The sequence below is a fragment of the Pithys albifrons genome, chromosome 26 (assembly GCF_047495875.1).
Source record: "Pithys albifrons albifrons isolate INPA30051 chromosome 26, PitAlb_v1, whole genome shotgun sequence".
NCBI lineage: Eukaryota > Metazoa > Chordata > Aves > Passeriformes > Thamnophilidae > Pithys > Pithys albifrons.
Window position 1 is genome coordinate 1,802,688 of NC_092483.1, and position 27,251 is coordinate 1,829,938.

A 27,251-nucleotide genomic window follows, 5' to 3' on the forward strand; every position below is an offset into this window, starting at 1 on the left:
TTGTCCAGGGTTATATAGGATAGCTCACAGCCAAGAGGAGCTAAACAGAGCAATAAAACGCCACGTAAGCACTCAGCTGCACATACACAGACTCTGGTGTTCCAGGGTGTTTATCTCATCTGTGATTTATGGCACAGGCTGTTGCTATCTGTGCACCACTCTCACACGTACCATTCTCTCAGGCTGCTGCCCAAATACCGGCTCTGTCCTTGTTCAGTAACTCAAAGCTTTAGATAAAATAGCACACAGTTAGATGATTCCCAGGCCTTCTGTTTTTCTTCTTTCTTGTTCTCATGCTTGATTCATGCTGTACCAAACATTATGCAGAAATGCTGGGAAAATGTTTTTGCAGGTGCTGGAGTCCATCAGTACCTGTCACTTTTTAAACATCACCTCCTAAGGGCACAGGAGCAGGCAATTCCCAAATGTCAGAAGTCAAGCAGGTGAGGCAGAAGGCCATCTTGGCTGAACAAGGATCTCCTTCGATATACAGCAAAAAAGGAAGGTGTATGCCCAGTGGAAGCAAGGCCAAGTGACATGGGAAGAATTCAGAGATGCTGCTTGCTGCTGTAGGAAGAAAATTCTTTCTGCCAAAGCTCAGTTGGAGTGGAAGCTGGCCAGAAATGGGGGCGACAATAAAAAGATTTTTCAAATACATTAATGGCAATGGGCTGGCTAAAAATTACATCAACCTGATACAGGATGAGGATGGTCACTTCATAAACAGAGACAGAGGCAAGGCAGACGTATTTAATGCATTTTTTGCCTCTGTCTTCAACACAGATGATGGACCAAGAGGGTCTTGGTGCCCTGAGCTGGAGAACCATGACTGCGAGAATGATCAATTCCTTGAAGCCAAAAAAGCTCGGAATAAACTGCTAAGAGAACTTTTTGGTCAATTAGCAGCAAGGTATTTATTTCTGCGCAGGGAAGTGAGCCAATTCGCACTGCACAAACCCACTTCCAAGTACTGGTGCCAAAACAGGTATATTTATACAAATACAGTACTTAGTTACAATGCATATTAATTTATTACAATATGTGATTAAAATATTCATGCTTGGGTGGTACATAGGCATAGTTAAAGGAGGTTTCTAGATTCTTCTCTTGGCATTGATTCTTGGGATGTTTTGGGGTGCTCCCCCTAGTTTTCGGCCTCAGTCCATACTCTTCCTCAGTTTGACCTTCTCAACTTTCTTTCATGAGTGTCCTTGCCAGAATCTAGTAAAAAAACCTTGGCTTCTTACCATTTCATCCTATTGAAGTGTCTAGCTTACTTTAATTTATGACTTCTAATACATGGTACATTGGTCTCTAATAATTGCTTAGGCCTAGGTACTCTAAACCAGAACAAAATTACTTCATCACTTCATGCTATGTTTCTTTAGTAACATCAGCTAAGCAGTCTTGCTATGCAAGCAACACTTTGCAAGGTAGAATTAGAAATTTCACAAAACTAGGGTCTTTTGGACCCTTTTCTCTTTCCTCCCAGTCGACCCTGAACTTGTGTGGGTGTTATGGGTTTGGCCAGGTGGGCCTAAATTTAGGTTTTAAAGTTCAGCTAGGCCTAGGATTGTCAGCTGATTTAAGCTAGGCTGAGCTAGCTCACAGCTGACTTTTCCAGCCAATAATATTGTATTCCATACCACACTACATCATCTCAAAGGGGGTAAAATCCAGTGTGTGGGAGTGGCTTAGTTAGTTCCATCATGGCTGCACTAAGAGGAGGACACCTAGCAGCTCCTCTACTATGCTAAGCCCTGCTCCTGTTGCCTCTGCTTGCATTTTGTTTGCATTCAGGGAAGTAGAGATATTTTGTTGTTATACTTTCTCTTTCTTGCTGAGTGTCTTTTGGAGTGCTTATGAATTTGGAGTAATGGGCTTTGTATTAATTGGGGAGTGGGGAGTTATTCCTTGTTATATATATGTAACTTGTGTAAGTGTGTGTTATATTGTAGTTTCCTCTTAATATTCTCTTTTCTGTATAAATACATGTAGTTAGTTCCAGCATAAACCTGGTTTTTGAAGGTTTTTCTTTTCTCTCTCTCTTCTTTTTCCCTTGGCTGGTTGGGGGGAGGAGGAACCCTTTCACTCTGTCCTGGACAGTTGGCATTTTGCCAGCTCAACCCAGGACAGTGGGATCTGCTGCTCTAGCTGGATCCCTATAAATCAATGGGGCCTGATGGAATTCATTCAAGAACCCTCAAAGACCTAGCTGGTGCCATTGCAAAGTCTCTTTAGAGGATTTTTGAGCCGTGTTGGGAATTCAGAGAGGTCCCAGATGACTGGAAGCTGGTAAACGTTGTCCTGATTTTCAAGAAGGGCAAGAAGGAAGACCCTGGAAACTACAGGACTGTCAGTCTTACTTCAGTTTCCAGTAAAATAATGGAAAATATTATTCTGTGAGGTATTGAAAAACACCTGGAGGACAATGCAGTCACAGCCAGCATGGCTTCATGGGGGGAAAGTCCTGCTTGTCAGTCCCGATCCCCTTCTATGATAGGGTAACCCACCTAGTTGATCTAGGAAAGGCAGTAGATGTAATCTTTTTGGACTTCAGCAAAGCTTTTGATACTGTCTCTCACAGTATCCTTCTGGACAAAATGTACTGCAAACAGCTGAATAACCATGTTATGTGATGGGCAAGCAACTGGATCACAGCGGGTAATAGTGAATGGGGTTACATCAGGCTGGCCTCTAGTCACCAATGGGGTTCTGCAGGGCTCCATCTTAGGCCCTGTGTTCTTTGACATCTTCATTAATGACTTGGATGCAGGACTTAAAGGAATACTAAGTAAGTTTGCTTATGACACTAAATTGGGAGGAGCTGTCAACTGCCTTGAAGGCAGAGACACCCTGCAGAGAGACCTCAAAAAATTAGAGAGATGGGCAATCACCAATCCTATGAAGTTCAACAAAGGCAAGTGTTGCAGACCAGGCTCTAGTGAGACCGCACACACCAATATGATGTACAAGCAAGATCCAAAGTTTATTCAAAAACACAGGTATATATCACCTTAAGTGACCCCACCCCAGGTACAATGGTCTGACTCCATAGGCTGAGGCTGGAAACATGTCCTTTTAAGGTGAAAATGAAACTTGTAAGGTGGTCCTTCAGACCCACCAAAATCAGGGGCAGCAACAGGCAAGTACCAGATTCTGCACCTTGGACAGGGCAACCCTGGTTGTGTGTCTAGATTAGGGAACAAGAGGCTGGAGAGCAGCTCTGCAGAAAAGGACCTGTGGGTCCTGGTCGATGGCAAGTTGAATATGAGTCAAAAGTGTGGTCTGGCAGCCAGGAGGGTCAACCAAGTCCTGATGTGCGTTAAGTACAGCATCGCCAGCTGCTCAATGAAGGGGATTGTTCTGCTCTACTCTGTGCTGGTGCAGTCTCACCTTGAGTACTGTGTGCAGCTTTGGGCACCACAATATAAAAAAGATATTAAGCTCTTGGAGACCATCCAAAGGAGGGCCACGAGGATGGTGAAGAGTCTGGAGGGGAAGCCTTATGAAAAGCAGCTGAGGTCCCTTGGTTTGTTCAGCCCAGAGAAGAGGACACTGAGGGGAGACCTCATTGCAGTCTTCAACATTCTCATGAGGGGAAGTGGAGCGGCAAGTACCAATCTCTTCACTCTCGTGACCAGTGACAGGACTTGAGGAAATGGCATGAAGCTGAGTCAGAGGAGGTTTATGTTAGATACCAGGAAAGGGTTTTTCACCCAGAGGGTGGTTGGGTACTGGAACAGTCTCCCCAGGGAAGTGGTCACAGCACCAAGCTTGTCTGAGATTAAGAAGCATTTGGACAATACTTGCAGGCCCATAGTGTGATTCTTGGCGTGTCCTGTGTAGGGCTGGGAGTCAGACTTAATGATCCTGATTGGTCCCTTCCAACTCAACATATTTTATGATTCTGTGATTCTACTTGTTTTTCATGAGTAGTGATATTTCTTTTGGGATAATTCCAGCCAATAAAATAGTTCTTGGGGGTGAGGGGTGGGGTGTTGTGTTACCAGTCTATCTCTTCATCCCTCATTCCCCTTACCATGCCCACGAATTTGCTGTAATCTCAGTTTCTCTCTATTTTTAAGCCTGATGTGCAGAAATGTCTAATCAGTTTTCAAGTAGAAGAAAGTAGACATGTCATAGCTGTTGCACAAAGGAAGTTCATGCTCTGTGACTCAGGAAGGAGATGCTGATAGGGATTTTGTTTTAATTTTCATCTATTTCATCTTGGCTTTCTTTCTAATTCTCCCTCCACTCAGTAGACACCCTGCAATTTTGAGACCACAAACAGTTCAAAGTCAGAAATTACTAGCATCATAGTGGCTTCACTAGCAAGACTTACATCACTGCTGGAGGGCACCAACCTTGATTCTTCAAGATGTTCTTTCATCTAAGGAATAAACTTGTCATGGAGAATACATGCCCCCTGTCTAAAGTAAACAATCTTCTGTGGAGAGAAAGGACTTCACCCGACAAGCCTTTGAGGTTTACAGTGAAGACCTTTTATTACACACAGCACACAGTTTATATATGGTTAAAGCTACATTCTATTGGCTAAATTGAGCCTCACATCATCAGGCCACAACCTTTAACTGGTTAAAAACCATATCTCACAAGTCCAATGTTTATATTATCTCATCCTCAATGTTTTCAGGTGCACCTCCAGAGTCCTGTGTGAAAGTCGAGGTGTTCTCATGAGAAACTTCTGGGGAGTCGTTGAGAGCTCCTAGGGAGTGTTTCTTGCCTAATGATCAACAGCAGGTGTGTGTGTCCTTGCTGCCTGTTAGCTGATATCTGCTCCAATCTCAGGGAGTTGATGCAGGCTGGATCGTTCATAAGCCCATTTTCTGAAAGAAACCCCTCAACATGCTGTCTAGGGGTCACTTCTCTGAGAAAGGGAAATGGAGACCTTAGGGTTTTCATTGCAGAATTCGGTAGCACAGAAATATACTTTGTTCAAAGGAGTTTGGGGACCAGATTTGCTTCTTACTGTAGGTAAATGATGGGGCACTGTTGAAGTGTATATACTATGGTTAACAGGTGCATATCTTCTGGGAAAAAAATTAGTTATCGTATTTTTGACATTTTATCAATTTGTTATTAAAGAAAAAGGTTTTAGTGCAGACATCCATGCAGGCATATATTTTCTGCCTGTTAATAAAGAGGAACTGTACAAATCCCAATTATGTCATTAGCTGTCTGAAATTAGAGAAAGCAAGAATTTGGAAACTGTATATTAACTGCTGAGTGTCTGCTATTACATTGTTGATGCTGAGTGTTCTGATTTTGGTCAAAGACAGGGTTAATTTTTTACAATAGCTGAGAGGGAGTGTGGCTGAGGGGATGCAACCAGACCCTAATATTTTCTAATCCACCTCACATCATTGCCAGGGGCAGGGGGAAAGGGACTCTTGCTTCCAGGGAGAAGAGTGTTCCTTCCAGTGAGAGAAAATGTGAGATATGGAACAGTCTGTTATTTGTTTATTCTTGAGAGTTTTTTCCTGTAAACCTTTTCTTTGTCTCTACCTTTTGTTATTGATATTGTTCCTGTTCCTGTTTGCTTTCTTATCTCATTACTGTTTCCAGTAAATTGTTCTCATCTCAACCCATGATCTCTGCCTTTTGTGCCTCCCATTGGAAGAGGGAAGAGAGCAACAGGCATGGTTTTAGCAGGACTACTGAATTGGAGAATACCATTCCTAAACCATGACAGCCTTATTTGGCACCCAATGTTGAGCACAAAGGGTTGAGATAACAACAGATCTGCCCAGAGCAGGTTGGAAACAAATTTGATCTAAACTTTGTGTTTTAGGTATGGAGCCACTGGTCACAATGTTGTTTGGTCTGTTCATGTGGGTGTGGGTTGTAATTTGTAATTATTATGTAAATTCTATCCCCTGCCACTAACTGCCCATGTCAGTAGTTAACAAAAAAAGTAGTTAACTGCTGATCACTTGGGTGGGGGCAGGTTTGTCTCTTTTGTCCTTGGGGACTACAAATGGCTGTGAGTTGTGTCTGTGTGCGGGGTTGAGGAGGAGCCAGCTCGCTCGCTGCTGCTGCTGCCTGTCCCAGACTGCTTCTGGCCGCTCGCTGCTGCTGCTGCCTGCCCCGGACTGCTTCTGGATGCTCGTGTTTCTGCTTCTTGGACAAGGAACAAAAAGGGAAGAAACAGAGTTCATCTGAGAGCTCACCACTTGTCTGTCTCGCTGGAAAGGGACTGGAAACTCACTCTGCAGCCAGCTGGGCTGTGACACTGACAATGCCTAAGTATAACTTTCCTCCCGGAGGAAAACCTGCTGGGTTTTGTTGTTGTTTATTTTTCTCTCTCTTGTGGTGTTGGGGAAGAGGTTTGCACTAGTCTGTTTACATATATATCAGTTAAGAACAGTTATCCTTCTTGTATTAAAAGTTCCTCTTCTTAAATTTGATAAAGAGTGGTGTGATTATTGTGGAGAAGGCCCCCTCCCCTGCTTGTGGGTAAACATTTTGGCTTTTTCCCCTAAACCAAGACAGTGTGGTACCTACCCCTGTATATATTCTCATATGTATTCCTTGCGGTGTTCTTTCACAGAGCAGGGAGACAGATCAGGATTGCTTTGTTCCTATACTGTGTGATATCAGTTTATGACATGATAACATCAAGGGCAATGAGGGTAATTTGGGATGTGTATTCAGTGTTGCTCTCCTACCCTGTCTTTGGGTGCTACCCTTGGGAGTCCATTAATAATCGTAGCCAGTTGTCCTAGTTCAGCAGGAGGAACCAGTTAACACTGTGTGTGGGGTGATCAAAGCTGTGTATTCTACCCCCTCTATTCATTCCCCAAGGACAATGGACCATTAGCAGCAGCTGCCCAGGGAGCCATTATCAGCTTCACACTCAGCCTGAGGGGGGGCGGAGCTGCTAATGGGCCATCAACAGTTCAACAATACCCCCTGGCTCCCAGAGTTAATCACCCATTGTGTGAGTCCCCGCCCAGGGGGAGGGACTGGATGCTCCCTGAGGGTACATAAGTGGTGGGTAAGACCTCAGGAACTTATTGTCGGATCCAGAGGAGCAGCAGGACCTCGACAGGAGGAGATCACCGCTCTCGCCCAGACCACAGCCCTTGCCTGCACCAACAGGTTTTTCATTTCCTTTTGCTCTAGACTTGGGGGAGCCACAGGGGTCTCAGCACAAGGGCAAACAAACCCCCTTGGGTTTGTGCCCCAGGACACTGGGTTATACTGCTGGGGTTTTGTGAGTTGAAAGCAGTTTCCCTTGTGTGTCAGTGTATTTATTATAATATTATTAATAAATTTTAGCTCTGACTTATAATCTCTCTCGTGGTGAGTTCATTTCCCCTGCTGGTTCGCCTTTAAACCAGCACATCTTTTGGCGCCCAACGTGGGGCCACGAGAGAGAAGTCAGAATTACAATTTCATTTTCTGTATTTGGATACAGAAACTCGCTCACTACCATGTTGCTTGATGTATTCATGTGGATGGTGCATCTGGGCCTGTTCATATTTCGACACATGGGGAACCATTTGCCTATTTTGATGCTCTCTTTAATACCAGGGAGAAGGATCAAAATTGCTTTATTAATATACTATGTTTATGTTGTCATAACATCAGAAGCAGTGAATTTCATTGTGAATGTATATTCAGTCTGGTTTGCCTGTCCTGGTTTGGGTTGTTACCTCTGGGGTCTCATTAAAAATAGCACCCAGACTGTGGGGAAAACAGGCGGAGATGGTTACTTCCACCTTTTCACCTCTGCTACAACAATCATTGAAAATATTGAGCTTCCTTTTGATGTTAGGGACAGCATAATCTTACTGTTAGTGCTGTTAGTGTTGCTTTGTCTCCTCTGTACTGTATACACCATGTTCAGGGTCAGAACTGGGCTTTCTAAGGAGACTTGCTGGAGGCCTGCCCTGGGAGCGGATGATGTTGAGTGGCACGGGAAGTGGGAAGATATGGGCCAGTATTTGGAGACCTTCTCTCCTCAAATGATCTGGAAATTCACCCCGGAACAACTGCAGGACCCTGCCAAAATGCTAAGCTATGTGAAAGGAAGATGCTCTGGCAGTCCCAGAGATGTGCAGCTCACAGCAATGTACTGGGCCCCGGCCACTGCCTACCGCACACTGCTTGGTGTGGTACAGCATTGACAGGAGGAGGAGAAAAGGAGCAAATCCACAGGCACCATGTCCACCCAAACCACGGCTGAGCCAGAGAGGAAAAGAGATACATCAACTAGCTCCATGCCCACACAAACCACAGCTGAGCTAGAGAGAAAGGGAAACAAATCAACCAGCACCATGTCCACACAAACCATGGAGGAGCCGGAAGGACAACAGAAACCGATAGCAGATGCCCCTGTCCAGAAAAGAAAATCAAAGACCAAATCAGTTCGTATAGTGAATGACGAGGAAGAGTCAGGACCTTCACCTCAAGCAGAAGAAATGGAGCCAGAAATAATCACCCGGTCCCTATTCCTGCGAGAGCTGCGTGAGCTCCGGAGAGAGTTCACACGACAGGCAAATGAGTCCATCCTTACCTGTGTTGCCGTAGAATTCTGTAAAAAAGACTCCGAGCCAAGTTTTGTAGGAGATAAGATAATGGGCAGGCACTTTAATGAGCAACCCCGCTCATCCAGGAATACATCGACGCGCGCGCGCCCGCAAGCTCTAAGTTCTATAGCTTTTATAATATAACCTATCCAATCACTACTGTCCACATGTCCAGTTCCACCTCTGTCCCCTCCCAGTTCCCACCCCCGTTGAATTGGGGCTGGGGTCGTTGGGACCCTCTGTCTTCATCCACCTCCTCTTCTTCAGTACACAAAGGTCTCTTGGACGCTCTCCAGGGCTTTGGGTCACACTGCTCCATGTTTATGTTCTCTTCTGATATGCCTTAATCAGGTACCTTGAGGAAGAGACTAAACAGCTGGCAGATCTTAGCTGCCTGTTCTGGAGCAGGGGTAGAGATAGAAGGACTTTGTGCTACAAGCTGCTAAATATTAATTCACTAAAATCTACAGCATTGCATCTACTGTGTCTCTAAAATCTACAAAATATGAAAATTGAAAAGTTAAAAAAACCCCTTTCGGCATCACCTGGCTGCTTCGAATCTGGGGTGCTGCGGCCAGTGATACAATTCTAGACAGGAGTGAGGCAAGGCAGCTGGGATCCCTGTCTCGAGATGTGGTCATTGATCAGGGCATTGGAAAGAGACAGGAAACTCTCAGCCTCTGGCGGCAACTGTTGTCAAGTGTGAGAGAGAGATATCTTTGTAAGGAGGACCTCCACGTACAGCAAGGACAGTGGAACACGATGGAACAAGGTATCCGGTGCTTAAGGGAATTAGCCATACAGCAGTTAAGGTGGATGGTGTTACCCCAAGGGTTTACCGAATCTCCCAATTTATTTGGGCAGGCTCCAGAATGCTTATTAGAGTCTTTTTCTGTAAGCCAAGGTGTCACCTTAGTACAATATGTAGATGATATCTTGCTAACAAGAAAAGACCAAGATGAAGTTCGCGGAGAGACTATTAGGTTACTCAGTTTTCTGCGTTCTAAGGGATTAAAGGTTTCCAGATCTAAACTACAATTCACCAAAGAAGAGGTAAAATATTTAGGACACTGGCTTAGCAAGGGACATAAAAGGCTGGACCCCGAAGGAGTTAACGGGATCCTATCCCTGCAAGCCCCCAGGACCAAAAAGAAGTTAGGCAACTTTTAGGATTATTGGGATATTATAGGCAATGGATTGAAAACTACAGTAGCAAAGTAAAGTTTTTTTATGAGAAACTGACTCTTAACGGACTATTGAAGTGGAGTCCAGAGGATGAAAGTCGATTAGAGGAATTAAAAACAGATCTAGTGAATGCACCCGTATTAAGCCTACCAGATATAAGAAGACCTTTTTTCCTATTTGTAAATACAGAAGTGGGGACCGCGTATGGAGTTTTAACCCAAGAGTGGGCAGGAAAGAAAAAGCCAGTGGGATATTTTTCCAAAATACTAGATCCTGTCAGTAGGGGGTGGCCCACTTGCCTACAGGACATTGTGGCCACGGCGCTTCTAGTAGAGGAAGCCAGAAAGATAACTTTTGGTGCAGAATTAAAAATATATACCCCTCATAATATATGCGGAATATTACAACAGAAAGCCGAAAAATGGCTGACAGATAGTAGGTTGTTAAAATATGAAGGTATTTTGATCCATTCTCCTAAACTAGAACTGGAAGTAACCAGCCTTCAGAACCCAGCTCAATTTCTATATGGGGAACCCTTGGAGGAATTGTCACATTATTGTATTCAAGTAATAGAGTCTCAAACTAAAATTAGGGAGGACCTAGAGGAAGAAGAATTGCCTGAAGGAGAAAAATTATACACAGATGAGTCCTCTAGAGTAGTAAACAGGCAACACAAATCAGGATATGCTATAATTGATGGGAAAACATTTGAGATCAGGGAATCTGGGTCTTTGGATAAGACCTGGTCTGCCCAATCTTGTGAGCTATATGCTTGTGCTGGTTTAAAGGTGAACCAGCAGGGGAAATGAACTCACCACGAGAGAGATTATAAGTCAGACCTAAAATTTAATAATAATATTACAATAACAACACTGACACACAAGGGAAATTGCTTTCAACTCACAAAACCCCAGCAGTATAACCCAGTGTCCTGGGGCACAAACCCAAGGGGGTTTGTTTGCCCTTGTGCTGAGACCCCTCTGGTTCCCCCAAGTCCAGAGCAAAAGGAAAAGAAAAACCTGTTGGTGCAGGCGAGGGCTGTGGTCTGGGCGAGAGCGGTAATCTCCTCCTGTCAAGGTCCTGCTGCTGCTCTGGATCCGACGAGAGGTTCCCGAGGTCTTCTTACCCACCACTTATGTACCCTCAGGGAGCATCCAGTCCCTCCCCCTGGGCGGGGACTCACACAATGGGTGATTAACTCTGGGAGCCAGGGGGTGTTGAGCTGTTGATGGCCCATTAGCAGCTCCGCCCCCTCAGGCTGGGTGTGAAGTGATAATGGCTCCCTGGGCAGCTGCTGCTAATGGCCCATTGACCTTGGGGAATGAATAGAGGGGGTAGAATACACAGCTTTGATCGCCCCCACACAGGGTTAGCTGGTCCCTCCTGCTGAACTAGGACAATGCTCTTTTAAGAGCTCTTCAATTGTTGAAAAACAAAACTGGGACAATTTTTACTGATTCAAAATATGCATATGGGATTGTGCACACATTTGGGAAAAAATGGGAAGAGCGAGGATTAATAAATACTCAGGGAAAAGGCCTGGTACATGAAACCCTAATTAAAGAAACCTTAAAGGTCTTGAGGAAGCCCAATCAAATAGCTGTAGTACACGTACGAGGGCACCAAAAGGGAATGTCCCTTAGAATAAGGGGAAACAATTTAGTTGATGAAGAAGCAAAGTGGCCTGCATTACTAATGATAAAAGAACAAGAAATGGATAACAGCAAAGTTAAAGTAACTAAAAGCTTCACTAATCAGGTGTTAGGGGTTTAGCCAGGCGGGCCTAAATTAAGGTTTTAAAGTTCAGCTAGGCCTAGGATTGCCAGCTGATTTAAGCTGGGCTGAGCTAGCTAACAGCTGACTTCTTCCAGCCAATAATATTGTATTCCATACCGTACTACATCATCTCAAAGGAGGTAAAATCCAGTGTGTGGGTGTGGCTTGGTCAGTTCCATCATGGCTGCACTAAGAGGAAGACATCTAGCAGCTCCTCTACTATGCTAGGCCCTGCTTCTGTTGTCTCTGCTTGCATTTTGTTTGCATTCAGGGAAGTAGAAATATTTTGTTCTTATACTTTCTCTTTCTTGCTGAGTGTCTTTTGGAGTGCTTATGAATTTAGAGTAATGGGCTTTGTATTCATTGGGGAGTGGGAAGTTATTTCTTGTTATACATAACTTGTGTAAGTGTGTGTTATATTGTAATATCCTCTTAATATTCTCTTTTCTGTATAAATACATGTAGTTAGTTTCAGCATAGACCTGGCTTTGGAAGTTTTTTTCCTCTCTCCCTCTTCTTTTCCCCTTAGCTGGTTGGGGGGAGGAGGAACCCTTTTCACCCTGTCCTAGACAGTTGGCATTTTGCCAGCTCAACCCAGGACAGATAAATGGTGCATTGGCTGGGAAACGAAGGACACTAATAAGTGTCCCAGAAGGTTAGCAGGGTTCCCGGGAGCATTGTTATAGAAACATTCCTTGATATCTGCATTGCTTGAGTACATATAATATAAACAATGTTCTCCTGCTACTGGATCCTCGTTTTATTCCTTGTACTGACTGTTTCTGTGAGTTCAGACAGCTCAACTCGTACCTGCTGTGAATGTAGCCACTGCAAGGAGAAGCCTTACAGCCACAGCAAGCTGTCTGTCTCTCCTGCCTCACCTCAACAGAGAGCAAGCCCCAAGCGTGAGTCACATGGTGAACTGTCGTCCTTCCTGTGTGACCAGGGGAAAGACATGAGGAGATGGGACAGTGCATCTACTTCTGGGCTTGAAGTCCAAGTATGGAAATCAAAACGTAAGAAAGCCGGTAAAATGCTGTCCACATGTTGAAGCAGAGATCCCAGAACAGAGCCAAAAACAGCAATTAAGCCGCCCTGCCTCCAGCCGAGAGGAGGAGGAGAACGACCAAGTCTACTGGACATTGCTGAACCAGAAAACTAGCCAAGAGTGTACCTCTACAGTGACTAGCAAATGACAGCCAGTTCCCCTGAGGGTGGCTGGACCGATAAAAGAAGATTAATTGAATCACAGAGAGGCCCATGTGGGCTGTTGGTGTGTGGCAGGACACTGCTGCTTGAGTAGAATCTGTAGAGATTCATCATGTGGATGCTCATGTGCCCAAAGGCTGAGCTAATAAGGAACAGCACACCTGGACTGGCATAAGAGAGAGTTGTTCCTGGCTCAATGGGCCCAGGATACCTCAGGCCACCTGCAGGTGGACAAGGCCGAGGGGTGGATTTAACCATGGACATTATTTCCCAGGTTATCCACTATTGTGAAACCCCTGAGAAGGGGATAGTGACCCCAATGTGGGGATAGTGACCCCTGAAAAGGGAATAGTGCCCCCAGTGTGGGGATGGTGACCCTAATGAAGGTATGGTAACCCCTAAGTAAGGGGATGGGATGATCCCAATGTGTGCCTCAAGGGCATTTAACCTTGAGAAAAAAAGGTAACTTGCATTTCGAGTTCTGTGTTGCAGGACATAGACCATCAGATGAAGAAGAGATGAGCTGAACTGGTGTTAGTGTCCAATGATGAACTGTTTTTTCCTGCCTAAAGTATCTACCCCATCCTAATGGACTATTGCCTACAATATGGAGGGGTGGAAGACGGCCCTGGAAAGAACAAAGACTGTTTAAGCGTGAGAATAGATAGATCTAAGATATGAGTGACGTAATATGGTATGGAATAAAGGGTGGAATATGTTATAGGTTTAGCCAAATGGGCCTAAACTTAGGTTTTAAAGTTCAGCTAGGCCTAGGATTGTCAGCTGATTTAAGCTGGGCTGAGCTAGCTAACAGCTGACTTCTTCCAGCCAATAATATTGTATTCCATACCATACTACATCATCTCAAAGGGTGTAAAACCCAGTGTGTGAGTGTGGCTTGTTCAGTTGCTTCACAGCTGTGGTGCCAGCAAGACACTCTGCTGTCCCAGGAGGGATGGGGAGGCCCAAGCCCGGAACACCAGCTTACTATCATGTTATCTTAGGGAAGTAAAATGTTTGTTCTTAGCTTTTCTCTCTGCTTAAGTCTGTCTCTGAAGAATTGACTTCACTAAAATGATTTGTAGTTAAAATGGTAAAATTTGTGTTTACTGGGAAGTGGGAAATTATTTCTTGTTATACATAACTTGTGTAAGTGTGTGTTATATTGTAGTTTCCTCTTAATTTTCTCTTTTCTGTATAAATACACATTGTTAGTTTCAGCATAAACCTGTTTTGAAGGTTTTTCTTTCCTGTCCCTCTTCTTTTCCCCTTGGCGGGTTGGGGGGAGGAGGAACCCTTTTCACTCTGTCCTGGACAGTTAGAGCGTTGCCAGCTCAACCCAGGACATCAGGAAAAAGAAAAATTGCAGCATGTAGGAGCAATAGAAAAAGATAACAAGTGGCTGCTACCAGATGGGAGGTAAATCCTCCCCAAAGGGTTAACTCAAAGGATTATGAGGGAATTCCATAGACAAACTCATTGGGGAGTACAAGCATTAGTCGATCAGTTTGAAACCAAATATATGAGTATAGGAACTTATAACATTGCCAAGCAAATAGTTGGGGAATGTTTAACCTGCTAAAAGGTAAATAGACAACAATTAAGAGAAAGAATACAAGGTGGGAGGGAATTAGCTAAGAGACCATTTGAAAAGCTACAAGCAGATTTTACTGAACTACCTAAAGTGGGAAAATATCGTTATCTTTTGGTCTTGGTTGATCACCTCATCCACTTTAGGGAAGCTTTCCCTGTGGCTAGGGCAACTGCCAAGACAGTGGTTAAAATATTATTGGAAGAAATTATTCCCCATTATGGGGCCATAACAGTGATACACTCAGACAGAGGGCCACATTTTACCTCCAAAATCATTAAGGAAGCGTTGGAACCTTTTGGAACTAAGTGGGAATATCATACTCCTTGGCATCCTCAAAGTTCTGGGAGGGTAGAAAGAATGAATGGAGAAATTAAAAAACATTTGACCAAACTAATGATAGATACCAAAATGAATTGGATAAAATGTTTGCCTTTAGCCCTGTTAAATATAAGAACTCAACCCTGTACAGATATAGGAATTTCCCCCTTTGAGATGTTGTATGGAATGCCATATGACTTTGGGGTCCCAGTCGAGCACCGAAAAGTGGAAGAAAAACTGTTGCAAGAATATATATATATAGTAGAATTGATGAAAAGAAGGAAAAAGTTAAAGAAAAAAGGGTTAGTGGTCCAGAGACCACCCTTGGATGTATCTATACATAAGATACATCCGGGAGATAAAGTGCTGATAAAAACCTGGAAAGAAGCATCTTTAACCCCTCGCTGGGAGGGACCCTTTCTTGTTCTACTTACTACAGACACTGCAGTCTGGACAGCAGAATGAGGATGGACTCATGCCAGTAGAATCAAGGGACCAATCCATGATCAGCAATGGGAGGTAGTGAATAACCCAAGGGACTTAAAGCTAACCTTACGAAAAAAGAACAAATAAGCTGATCTATAATTGTACATTGTATAAACACAAATTGTAACTGTTATCTGTTTGTATGCTATAAGTGTAGAGTCAAGAGAGGTGGTGGATGCACTGTCATTACGGGTATACTCCCAGAGGAGTTTACTGGGAGTACTATAATCAGGAAAGAGAGCTAACGACCAAACCTTAAAATTAGGGGTAACAGAGGGAAGGATAAAAATTTGAATCTGATAAATAGTGGGAAGTTTTTACTAAAAACATAAACTCCAAAAAATATTACTATAAAGTGGTGAGGATAAGCTGTGATTCGAGGGGGGCGAGAGATAAAAAACCAGGGCACATACCAAGCAACACAAGCTAAGCTAGGCCAAAAGATCCCCTGAAGAATACACTTGCTGCCGAGAAGATGAGAAACCCCATTGCTTGAGGCAACCGAGTAGACGGAGGAGGCAGAGGTGTACTACTGTGGGGACTGTTGATGGCTAGCCTTGTTGGAAATCCAACAAATGACCTGTGCCACCAAACACAATACGAAATAGAATGCCTTTTGAGTCCAGAACAGTCTTTCCCCCACTTAGAAAAATATGAACCGGAGTTTTGTGGTATAGGCATGCGTTGTGATATTAGTTATGCTCAAAATGACCTTATAACTCCACCATCATCTCTTAGACCATGGGTGATAGCGATGATTCTGTTAGCAATGGTAAAAATAAGTGGAGTGAAATGGCCATTAAATTTTGCGGGGATAAATCTAGTGAGTGGAGAAAGTCCTCATCAACCTTATAATTGGACCTTAGTCAGAGGGAAAGACTTTTATGTTATCCAACAAGTGATTACACCAGGATCCCCAAGTTTCACTGCCCCACTTTGTGATCTAATACCTACAGACCAATGTATGAAGAAAAAACCTTATTACTTCTGCCCAAATTCCAACCCTGGGAAAGGATACTGCAATTTTCCTAAGGAATATTATTGTGCTCATTGGGATTGTGTTACTATAGCTGCAGCCTGGGAACCCCCAGCTAAAGATAAATTCCTAAAGGTTGGATGGGGGCCAGCTGGTTGTAAACCTCCTGCTTTCAACATGGTCTTGGAAAGGCGGAGAATAAATACCCTTGGTAACTGTAAATACTTATATCTTAATGTTGCTTCTCCAGAAGATTTTGGGTGGAAATTAGGAAAAACTTGGGGGGTGAGATACTGGGAACCTGGTAATGATCTAGGAGGAATAATAATAATAAAAAAGAAGACGTGGTAGTTGCAAAGGCAGTAGGTCCTAAACAAATATTTAACAAGCCAAAGACACCTACAGTAAGTCCTGATCAAACAACTAAACCAATCCTATTGAACGGTACTAAACGAGTTCTTAAGACATCAGAGAAAACCATCACAGAAGATAAAACAAATCCACTATGGAAAGTAATACAGGCCTCCTATCAGGCCCTAAGTTATACAAACCCCAATATGACCTCAGCCTGTTGCCTCTGTTATGATGATAAACCCCCTTTTTATGAGGCTATCGGATTGGACCTTGACTACCGCCTGGATAATGGAGTAGCCCCTAAGCAGTGTAAATGGGAAGAAAAATGAGCAAAAATCACAATGCAATATGTGAAAGGGAAAGGACGCTGTATAGGGAGAGTACCTACACCAAAATAGGAGCTTTGTAGCATTCATGAAAAGAGACTAGATAAAGTTAATAGAAATTGGGCCATTCCTCCAGAAGGGGAATGGTGGATTTGTTCAAAGACAGGTTTAACCCCATGTTTGTCTCTTAAGGTATTTAATGCATCCAAGGATTACTGTATCCAAGTAAGGATAATTCCCTGAGTGTTGTACCATCCGGAAAATAGAATGTATGATTATTGGGTAAAAGAAAACCATAATATTATCAAACAAGAACCCATCACGGCCTAACAATAGCCACCCTTCTGGGATTAGGAGCTATAGGGGCAGGAACAGGTATAGCATCCCTCGCACAGCAAAACCAAGGATTTACATCTCTTAGAGCCGTAGTAGATGAAGATCTAGAAAGAATAGAAAAGTCAATTTCATATTTAGAGAAATCCCTGACTTCACTGTCTGAAGTAGTTCTACAGAACAGAAGAGGGCTAGATTTATTATTCCTACAGCAAGGTGGGTTATGTGCGGCCTTAGCAGAAGAATGCTGCTTTTATGCTGATCATACTGGAGTAGTTAGAGATTCTTTAGCCAAAGTAAGAGAAGGGATTGAGAAAAGAAAATAAGAAAGAGAAACACAACAAGGAAAGTGGTTTAACCAGTTCCCCTGGCTGACCACTTTAATATCTACCATTGCGGGTCCTCTAGTGATAATACTGTTAATTTGAGAGAATAGATGACTGGGGAAGGCCCTTACTCCGGCCTTCCATGGACTATGTGCTACCTTCATTCATCGGATCTGATGAACAACGCAGGAGTCCCCTTCCACGGGGTGGACGAGCTAGGAGTCTTTCCCCACGGCTTGAACGAGGTAGAAGTCTCTCTCCACGGCGTGGGCGACGTAGGAGCCCATCCCCCTGGAGTGAACAGCATAGAAGCTCATCCTCACGGCATGAACAATCCCCACCTTCGTGTGAGAGGGTCAGAAAGGAGCTGAGAGAGGTTCCACAAAAGAGCGGAAGAGTAAAAACACAGGAGGAGAGAATAGTACGTGGGAGAGATGGATGGGAAATAATGAGGGAAAGTGAAATTACACGATCACTGACCCCAAAAGAGATTCGGGATATACGAAGGGATTACAGTTGGTTGCCCGATGAACGAATCCTCACCTGACTGGTGCGATGTTGGGACAACGGGGCTAGTAGTCATGTGCTAGAGGGTCATGAGGCACAACAATTGGGATCTCTTGCCCGAGACCGTGAAATAGAACAGGAAATAGGACAGGGGGAGATGGCATCCAGTCTCTGGATCCGAATCCTCGGTGCCATGAGGGCAAGATACCCATTTAAAGAGTATTTGGTGAGTGTTCCGAGAGAGTGGAATACCGCAGAACAAGGCATCCAGTATCTGCGGGAATTGGCCATGCTGGAGATTATATACTCCGATCCAGGTTACTATGACATCATGGTCCCAGAGAAGATTGCATGCACACGGCCAATGTGGGATAAGGTAATGGAAGGTGCCCCTACGCTTTACATGCCTTGTCTGATATCCGCATACCCTCTAAGTATGGACAAGATAGATGTGGACAGAATGTGTCAATGGATACGGAGAATATTGGAAACCATGAGGGTCCCCTCCAAACTCTGGCATTCTTCCCTCTACAGTGGAGAAGGGGTAGAGAGAAATACTAAATGCTCTGTGTATGAAGAAGAACCTAAAGTCAAGGACTCTAATGGTCACAAAGAAGGGTCTTGTTCTCATTCTCGTTCTAGTTCTCATTCCCGTTCTCGTTCTCGGTCACCTCATGCTGCACGTGGGAAAACTGGAAGCCCCAGGAGTAAGACACAGAGTGAGCATAGTGTCTTGTGGACTGTTCTGCGTAAACTAGGGGAAAACATGAAAAAATGGCACAGTGAACCCACCTCCAAACTTAAAGCACGACTGCAAGAATTAAAATGGAAAGTAACTGGCAAGAAAGCTGTCCACATAGTTGAAGCAAAGACCCCGGAAAAGAAACATTGATCTCCGAGACGCTAAAGAAGCAACTCCCTCAATTCTGATGAAGGAGCCTCTGACAGAGCATCGCTCAAGTCAGATGGAGAATACTCTGACCAGGAACAACAACAGAGGGGCCCTGCCTTCTGCCAGGAGGAGGAGAGGGACCAGGATGATAATCGGGTTTACTGGGCTGTGTGGCTTTGATGGCGTGGCACATCGGATCCTCAGAGATACCAAGCTTTGGTAGATACTGGTGCCCAGTGTACATTAATGCCGTCGGAACATGAGAGTACAGAGACTGTTTCTATTTCTGGAGTAACCGGAGAGTCTCAAGACCTATCGGTAGAGGCCGACATGAGCTTAACATGAGACCAATGTAAAAAGCATTCCATTGTGACAGGGCCAGAAGCCCCTAGCATCCTTGGTATGGACTACTTGAAAAGAGGACACTTCAAGGACCCGAAGGGGTATCGGTGGGCTTTTGGTGTAGCCACAGTGATTGAAGGAGAGTCCAAATAGTTGTCTACCCTCCCTGGCCTCTCAGAAGACCCTTCTGCTGTGGGATTAGTCCGAGTCAAAGATCAAGAAGTACCGATGGCCACTGCAACTGTACATAGGCGAGAGTATTGTATAAACCGAGATGCTGTGATTCCCATCCATAAGATGATCAGGAAGTGGGAGAGCCAAGGGATGGTTAGTAGAACACACTCACGCTTCAACAGCCCTATCTGGCCTGTATGTAAATCAGATGGAGAATGGAGACTGACTGTGGACTATCGTGGCTTGAATGAAGTCACTCCACCGTTGAGTGCTGCTGTGCCAGATATGTTGGAGCTCCAGTATGAGCTGGAGTCCAAAGCAGCAAAGTGGTACGCCACTATTGACATTGCTAATGCATTCTTCTCCATTCCCTTGGCAGCAGAGTGCAGGCCACAGTTTGCCTTCACCTGGAGGGGCGTGCACTACACCTGGAATCGACTGCCCCAGGGGTGGAAACACAGCCCTACCATTTGTCATGGGCTGATCCAGGCCTCATTAGAGAAGGGTGAGGCCCCAGAACACATCCAATACATCAATGACGTCATTGTATGGGGAGACACCGCAGAAGAAGCTAACGAGGAACATGATAATAACAGACAGGCAGACCGAGCTGCACAGATCGAGGTGTCACAAGTAGACCTCGACTGGCAGCAAAAGGGAGAATTGTTCCTAGCTCAATGGGCCCATGATGCTTCAGGCCATCAAGGCCGGGACGCAACCTATAAATGGGCACGAGACCGAGGGGTGGATTTAACCATGGACACTATTTCCCAGGTTATCTGTGATTGTGAAACCTGTGCTGCCATTAAGAAGGCAAAAAGGTTGAAGCCCCTCTGGTATGGTGGATGCTGGGACAAGTATAAATACGGAGAGGCCTGGCAGGTTGTCTTGGTTTGAAGGGAAAAAAACCAAAATGTTTACCCACAAGCCGGGGGAGAGGGCTTTCTCCACAATAATCACGCCAATCTTTATCAAATTTAAGAAAAAGGAATTTTAATACAAGAAGGATAACTGTCCCTGTCTGCTATAAATATATATATATATATATATATATATAAACAGACCAGACCAAACCACTTGCCCAACACCACAGAGGAAAACCAAACAAAACAACAACAAATCTCAGCAGGTTTTCCTCCGGGAGGAAAGTTATACTTAGGCAGTGGCAGTGTCACAGCCCGGCTGGCTGCGGAGTGAGTTTCCAGTCCCTCTCCAGCGAGACAGGCGAGTGGTGAGCTCTCAGATGAACTCTGTCTCTTCCCCCTGTGTTCCTTGTCCAAGAAGCAGAAACACGAGCAGCCAGAAGCAGTCCGGGGCAGGCAGCAGCAGCGAGCCGGCTTCTCCTCAACCCCGCACACACACCCAACTCCCAGCCGTGTGTAGTCCCCAAGAACAAAAGAGACAAACCTGCCCCCACCCAAGTGATCAGCAGTTAACTACTTTTTTTGTTAACTGCTGGCATGGGCAGTTAGTGGCAGGGGACAAAATTTACATAATAATTCCAAACTACAACACAGGTTGACTACATCACACTGCCACAGACTAGCCAAGGTAAGCGCTATGTGCTTACCATGGTAGAAGCGACCACTGGATGGTTAGAGACATATTCAGTACCACATGCAACGGCCCAGAATATTATCCTGGGCCTCGAGAAACAGGTCCTGTGGAAGAACGGTACTCCAGATCGCATTGAGTCAGATAATGGGACTCATTTCAAGAACAATCTAGTGGCCACTTGGGCACGGGAGCATGGTATTGAATGGGTATATCACATTCCATATCATGCACCTGCTGCTGGAAAGGTTGAAAGGTGCAATGGACTGTTAAAAACAACCCTGAAAGCACTAGGTGAAGGAACCTTCAAGAACTGGGATAAGCATTTAGCCAAGGCCACCTGGTTGGTTAACACCAGAGGCTCTGTCAGTCGAGCTGGTCCTGCCCAAGCAGAATCCTTCCACACAGTAGATGGAGACAAAGTTCCAGTGATTCACTTGAGAGGCATGCTAGGGAAATCTGTTTGGATTACTCCTCCCTCGGGCCAAGACAAACCCATTTGTGGGATTGTTTTTGCTCAAGCATTCAGAAACACCTGGTGGGTAATGAGGAAAGATGGTGAGATCCACTGTGTGCTCCAAGGCAACCTAGCCTTGGGGAAGAACTAATTATGTGCTTTGAGTTGTGTTTTGCAGGAAACCAGACACCAGATGAGAAAGACCCAAACAAAGCTGATACTGGTATCCCATGATGTCCAACGATAAGGCAGCCCTAATCTGTGAACTAGTCCTGAACTTGGAACTGTGACCTTAACCAAAAGGCGAAGGACCCAAGCTGAAGTGATGCTGGTGCTGATCCTTGATGACAAGACATCTGCCTTGAAGGAATGCATATGGACTATATATATATATATGTATATATGTGCAAGATATAAGCGAACGCGAGAATACAAGGATTGCGTGGAAAGACTAGTGTGGAATAAGGGGTGGAGAATGTGATGGGTTTGATCCATGGCTTCCTCAGTAACCAGTGTAACTAAGGAAGTGGACATTACAAAGTATTCCACACGTGTTTTCCACGTAACAGAGGAGGAGGGGAGGGAGGAAGGGGTGGTGGCCTTCCTTCTTCCGGGAGCTGGGAGTAGGAGAAGCCTGGACGATCTGTTCTGTCTCTGTTGGTTTTCCTAGCCCGGGACGTGGTGAAATTATTTCATGCTTGTTTTCCTTTCCTGAAGTCTTTAATTGTATTTGTCTGTTTCATTTGGTTTGGTTTGGTTTGGTTTCTTCCTAGTTCTGGTTGACCAGTCCTCTTTTTTTCCCTTTTTCCTTGGGGGTGGGACCGCACGTAGTGTGTACAAATTGCATATGTGCTTGCAAATGTTAGAAAATATAATTTCTTTTTAATTCAGTTCAGTTTCCTTTAAGTTCTTTTCTTTTCAGTTTTTTTTTTCTTTTTCCCTTGCCGGGAAGACTCTGGAGGAAGGGAGGAGGCAGTCCAGGGTTGGTAAAAAAAATAGGCCAACCTGACACAGCCTTATTGAACTTAGTGAGGTTTGCACAGGCCTGTCTCTCAAGCCTGTCAAGGGTCCTCAGGATAGTATCCCTTCTCTTTAGTATGTTGACCACACCACACAGCTTGGTGTCATCTGCAAACTTGCTGAGGGTGCACTCATTCCCACTTCCCCTGTTGTCAACAAAGATGTTAAACAGCTCCGGTCCCAATGTGGAATGCCACTTGTCACTGGTCTCCACTTGGACACTAAGCTGTTGACTAACCCTTTGAGTGCAACCAGCAAGCCAAGTCCTTATACACCGAGTGGTCCACCCATCAAATCTAAAGTAAACAAACTTTCGTGGAGAGAAAGGACTTCACCAACAAGCTTATGAAGTTTATAGTGAAGACCTTTTATTTCACACAGCACACGGTTTATATGGGGTTAGAGGTACATCTTATTGGCTAAAAGGGTCTCACCCCAACACCCTAGAACTTCTAATTGGTTAAAAGCCTATATCTCACAAGTCCGGTGTTTGTATTATCTCATCCCGATGTTTTGAGGTCCATGTCCGGAGATCAGGAAGGCAGTTGAGACGTTCTCATGAAAACACTTGCAAGGAGTGACCATCGCCTAACGGACAAACAGCAGGTGTGTGTCCTTGCAGGCTGAAGTATCAGCATGATTCTCACGGAGCTGAAGCAGTTTGGATTGCTCAGAAATTAACTTTTTGCAAGCAATCTCACAACACAAATCCATGTCTCTCCAGTTTAGAGACAAGGATGTAGTGCAGGACAGTGTCAAATGCTTTGCACAAGTTAGATAATGTCAGTTAGAATAATAGAATATGTTGTGTTAGAAGTGATCCATCAGGATCATTGAGTCAAACTCCTGGCCCCACACAGGACACCCCAAGAATCACACCATGTGCCTGAGAGCATTGTCCAAACACTTCTAGAACTCAGATAGGTTTGGTGCTGTGACCACTTGTCTGGGGAGTCTGTTCCAGTGCTCAACCACTCTCTGGGTGAAAAACCTTTTCCTGATATCCAACCTAAAACTCCCCTGACTCACCTTCATGCCATTCCCTCAGATCCTGTTGATGCCTTAGAATTTTTATATATTTGTAGATTTTAATATTTTGTATATTTGTTGATTTTTATATACCTGTATAGTTTCTCACACTCGAGGCAGCAGCTAACAGTTTCTAACAGTTTGTGCTACATTCCTGAATTTCTGTTTAACAGTCTTTTCAACAGACAAGATAGCAGCAAGGACATCGTGTTTGGGACACATGTACCTGAACCAGAATAACAGGGCAAAACAAGATACAAGGCCCAGAACCCTTGGAGGTGCTCCAGTGGGGCAGTTCTGAGGATGGTACCAGGGGCAAAAGGTTTCCAGGTTGGATGTACCCATTAGATATGATAATTAAGTAGTGTTATAAATTTGTAAGAACCTTATACTGTGCGCGCACCTATATACTTTGTGCACCTGAAAGCTTTCATTAAAGAACTACTCTCTGCTCTATCTATACTAATATTATCTCGAAAGTTTTTTCCTTGATTTTAGGCAGCAGAATGTTTTTTATTTTAAGATCTGTGCAAAGGAAAAACTGGAAACAGTGCTTGTGTATGTTGGTAAAGGATGGGCTTGCATGAGAACCTCTTGTGATTTTGTGCTTGTAGATAATGTTGCTGTAGATACAAGTAATCACTCTAATGTTTGTGTTTGCAATTTTGTTGACATAGGATGTGATTTTAATTATTCAGCTCCTGCCATATCTTATCAAATTTTGGAATTAATTATACTCTGATTCAAGATTTGCAGCCTACCCCCACTGTTATGAATCTCACACTGGTAAAGAAACTATTGCAACATGATCACTTCAAATGCTTGCTGAAACAAGCCCAAGAAAATGGACAAAAGACTCATTACTGCCCATCATGACACAGAAAAGCTACATCACGTGATGGAATGGGTGAAGAAAGATGGAGAACACAGATGGTGGGACACCCTTCTGGATGATCGCCAACAGCTTACCAGCATCTTCAACTGAGTGCTTCACACTGTTGTCATCTTGTTGATATTAACCCCTTAGCTTTTTGTTCTAATAATTGTATTGTATGTTAAAGTTTGGGTGATTATGAAACAATTAGCTCACCGGTTGCCCCCACCAAAACTAGAGGATCCCCGCAGTATAAAGGCGTACAGTATTTTGAAACTTCAAATCGGATACTGTAATCTTGAGTCACTATAGTCATGGGGTGGATTATGTGGAACAATGGTGTTGCAGGTTTGGCCTAGCTGTTGCCCACCCTGGACTGGCCCCCCTTTCCTCTCCCAGAACTTTCCCAGCAAAGGAAAGGGAAAAAAAACACTGAAAAGAAACGCACTCTAGAGAAACTGAACTGAATAAAAAGAATAAATTATATTTTCTAACATTCACAAACCACACTGTATACACAGTACAAAGGATCCCACCCCCAGGGGAAGGGGAAGGGAAAAAGGGGACTGATTAGTCAGAAGATAGGGAAGACACCAACCTAACCTAAAGAAACCGAATGAATCAAAACAAACACAACTAAAAACCTCAAGGAAGGGGAACAAGAATGAAACAATCTCACCCAGGACAGGAGAACCAGCAACAACCCGAGGGACCAGACTCCAACCACCTCCCACCAGCTCCTCGGCCAAGAGAGAAGAAAACCAAAAACCACTCCCCCTCCCTGCTACGTGGAAGACACGTGTGGAATACTTGTAACTTCCTTAGATACAATGGTTACTGAGGAAGCCATGGGTAAAACCATTACAAATGGATAGGGTTAAAAATTAGAGAAGACTAAGAATTAAAGGGTAAAATGCAGCTGCCAGTCCCTGGATGGAACATGGTCAACACGCCCCACAAAGGTTCCCTAACAATGATAAGCACCTGCTGTGAGGGATGCATTGGAGAGTGAAGTAGCATGAAGGCACCACAGTCTCCCTCCATAAACATCCTCCAGGGAGGGTGTAAAGCACCAGATCCAAAAGCCAATGCTTGCCTGGGCAGTTTACTTATATTTAGGACTCCAAGAGTTTCGCCCACACAAACTCTTTCAATGTCTTTAAGCTCTTTGATACCTTGAATCGCATAAAGAGAAAAAGCTATGCACTTTTCATCAAGAGTCCTCTTTTAATTTAGTGAGAAAATAAGCGTTTTGGCAAAAGGGTTTACAGGACCAACAAACAACCAAGAAGAAGCATTACACTAGAGTACCCAGCAAGCACCAACCCCATACAACTTAGTGAAATACAACCCATCAGTTTCAAGTTACCCACAAGAGGAAAAAAAGAGTAAAGAAAGAAATAAGGATGAAGAGAAGAAAGAGAGAAAGAGGTTAGAAAGAGTTTTGATATAGCTACCACCAAAGGTCACATGATGGCAGGTTCCAGGATTGCAGGCAGGACAAGACAGAGGCCCTGTGCACATCTCTTTATATGCCCTGGCAACTGTGACCACCCCTCCCAGACAGGACATCTGGTTCACTGACCACTTACTGCCCTCCTAGCTGAAGTGAGGGATGCTGTAGCCAATCAGAGGTTCCAGGGGACATGGTGTGAGTGGGCTACCAGGCAGGCTTTATTTGATTGACATGCCAGCCACATGGTTCCCAGACCACGTGCTCTCCATGCACTCTGCCATGTTGTCTGCAGGCTTTACCATGTGGACAGGCCTGCCTCCTCCCCTCAGATAAGATGGTTGATTCGACCCAACAATCAAACAACCCAGTGAGATACAAATCCGGTCTCTCACATTCCACCCCGTGGGTCGGGACAACCACTACAACTCATATCTAACTCTCTATTCTAAATACAAGCACTAAAAAGTAGCATAAGCTCAGGTACTAAATAATAAGCAGCATGAAAATCCATATTTTAATTAGTATAGCAAATTGGTTTCATCCAGCAGAAATAAGGACCTCTGCTCATATTGCATTTCAAACATTAATCACATGAAGCACCTGGGAAGAGTTATTCTGCAACCCACGAACCACTTAACATCATTCAAACTTTATAGAAAAAATATTCATATTTGTTTTTCATTTTTATTGGAAAATCCTACATTCAGTTTACTGAAACACACTTTTAAGTGAAAGAATATTCACAACATTTAAAGGACTTCCTCATAGTGTCTGCAAAACAACAATACTTTTCAAGGGATGGAGACTGTTTTAATATCTAGAATTGGAAAAATCTATTAATTTGCTATTTTCATTCTTTGAGCATTTCTAGAATGAACCTAAAACAAAGCAGATATTTGGAATTCAAACCACTAGTTTAATTTACAATGCATGCCACCATTCCAGAAGCTGGGTGTAGTGGTTTTAGTTAGGCCTCAAATTGGCAGGCTCAGAGAATCTATGTGGATTGGGAGACAGCTATCATCTGACTGGGTAACCAAGGAAGTATTTCATACCAGATGACGCAAACTTAAGATTGTGTGCAGCAGTGGGAGGTGTTTGGTCAGTTCTGCTATGGCCGAGGTACAAGCCGGACGTGATCCAGCTTCTGTCTTGGAGTAGGCCTTGCTCTTGCTCTTGCTGCCTCTGCTTGCATTTTGTTTGAATTCAGGGAAGTAGAAATATTTTGTTGTTATACTTTCTCTTTCTTGCAGGGTGTCTTTTAGAGTACTTATAGATTTAGAGTAATACACTTTGTATTAACTGGGGAGTGGGAAGTTATTTCTTGTTATACTATACATAACTTGTGTGTGTGTTATATTTTAGTTTTCTCTTAATTTTCTCTTTTCTGTATAAATACATGTAGTTATTTTCAGCGTAAACTTGGTTTGAAGTGGGTTTTTTTTCCTCTCCCTCTTCTTTTCCCTTGGCTGGTTGGGGGAAGGAGGAACCCTTTCTCCCTGTCT

At 44.1% G+C, this 27,251-nt stretch overlaps 1 protein-coding gene across 5 annotated transcripts in view; it reads right to left on the reverse strand.

Moving 5' to 3' along the window:
• LOC139683040 (uncharacterized) overlaps positions 1–27,251 on the reverse strand; it is an 89,381-nt gene that overhangs the window by 37,968 nt on the left and 24,162 nt on the right. Inside the window, exon 2 of one of the 5 annotated variants that reach the window (XM_071577758.1) lies at positions 4,151–4,270. The exons of the other annotated variants lie outside the window; for them this stretch is intronic. The gene's annotated coding sequence lies outside the window, so the exon portion shown is untranslated. Of the gene's footprint in view, positions 1–4,150; positions 4,271–27,251 lie in introns of those variants that run through there. 5 annotated transcript variants of the gene reach the window in all.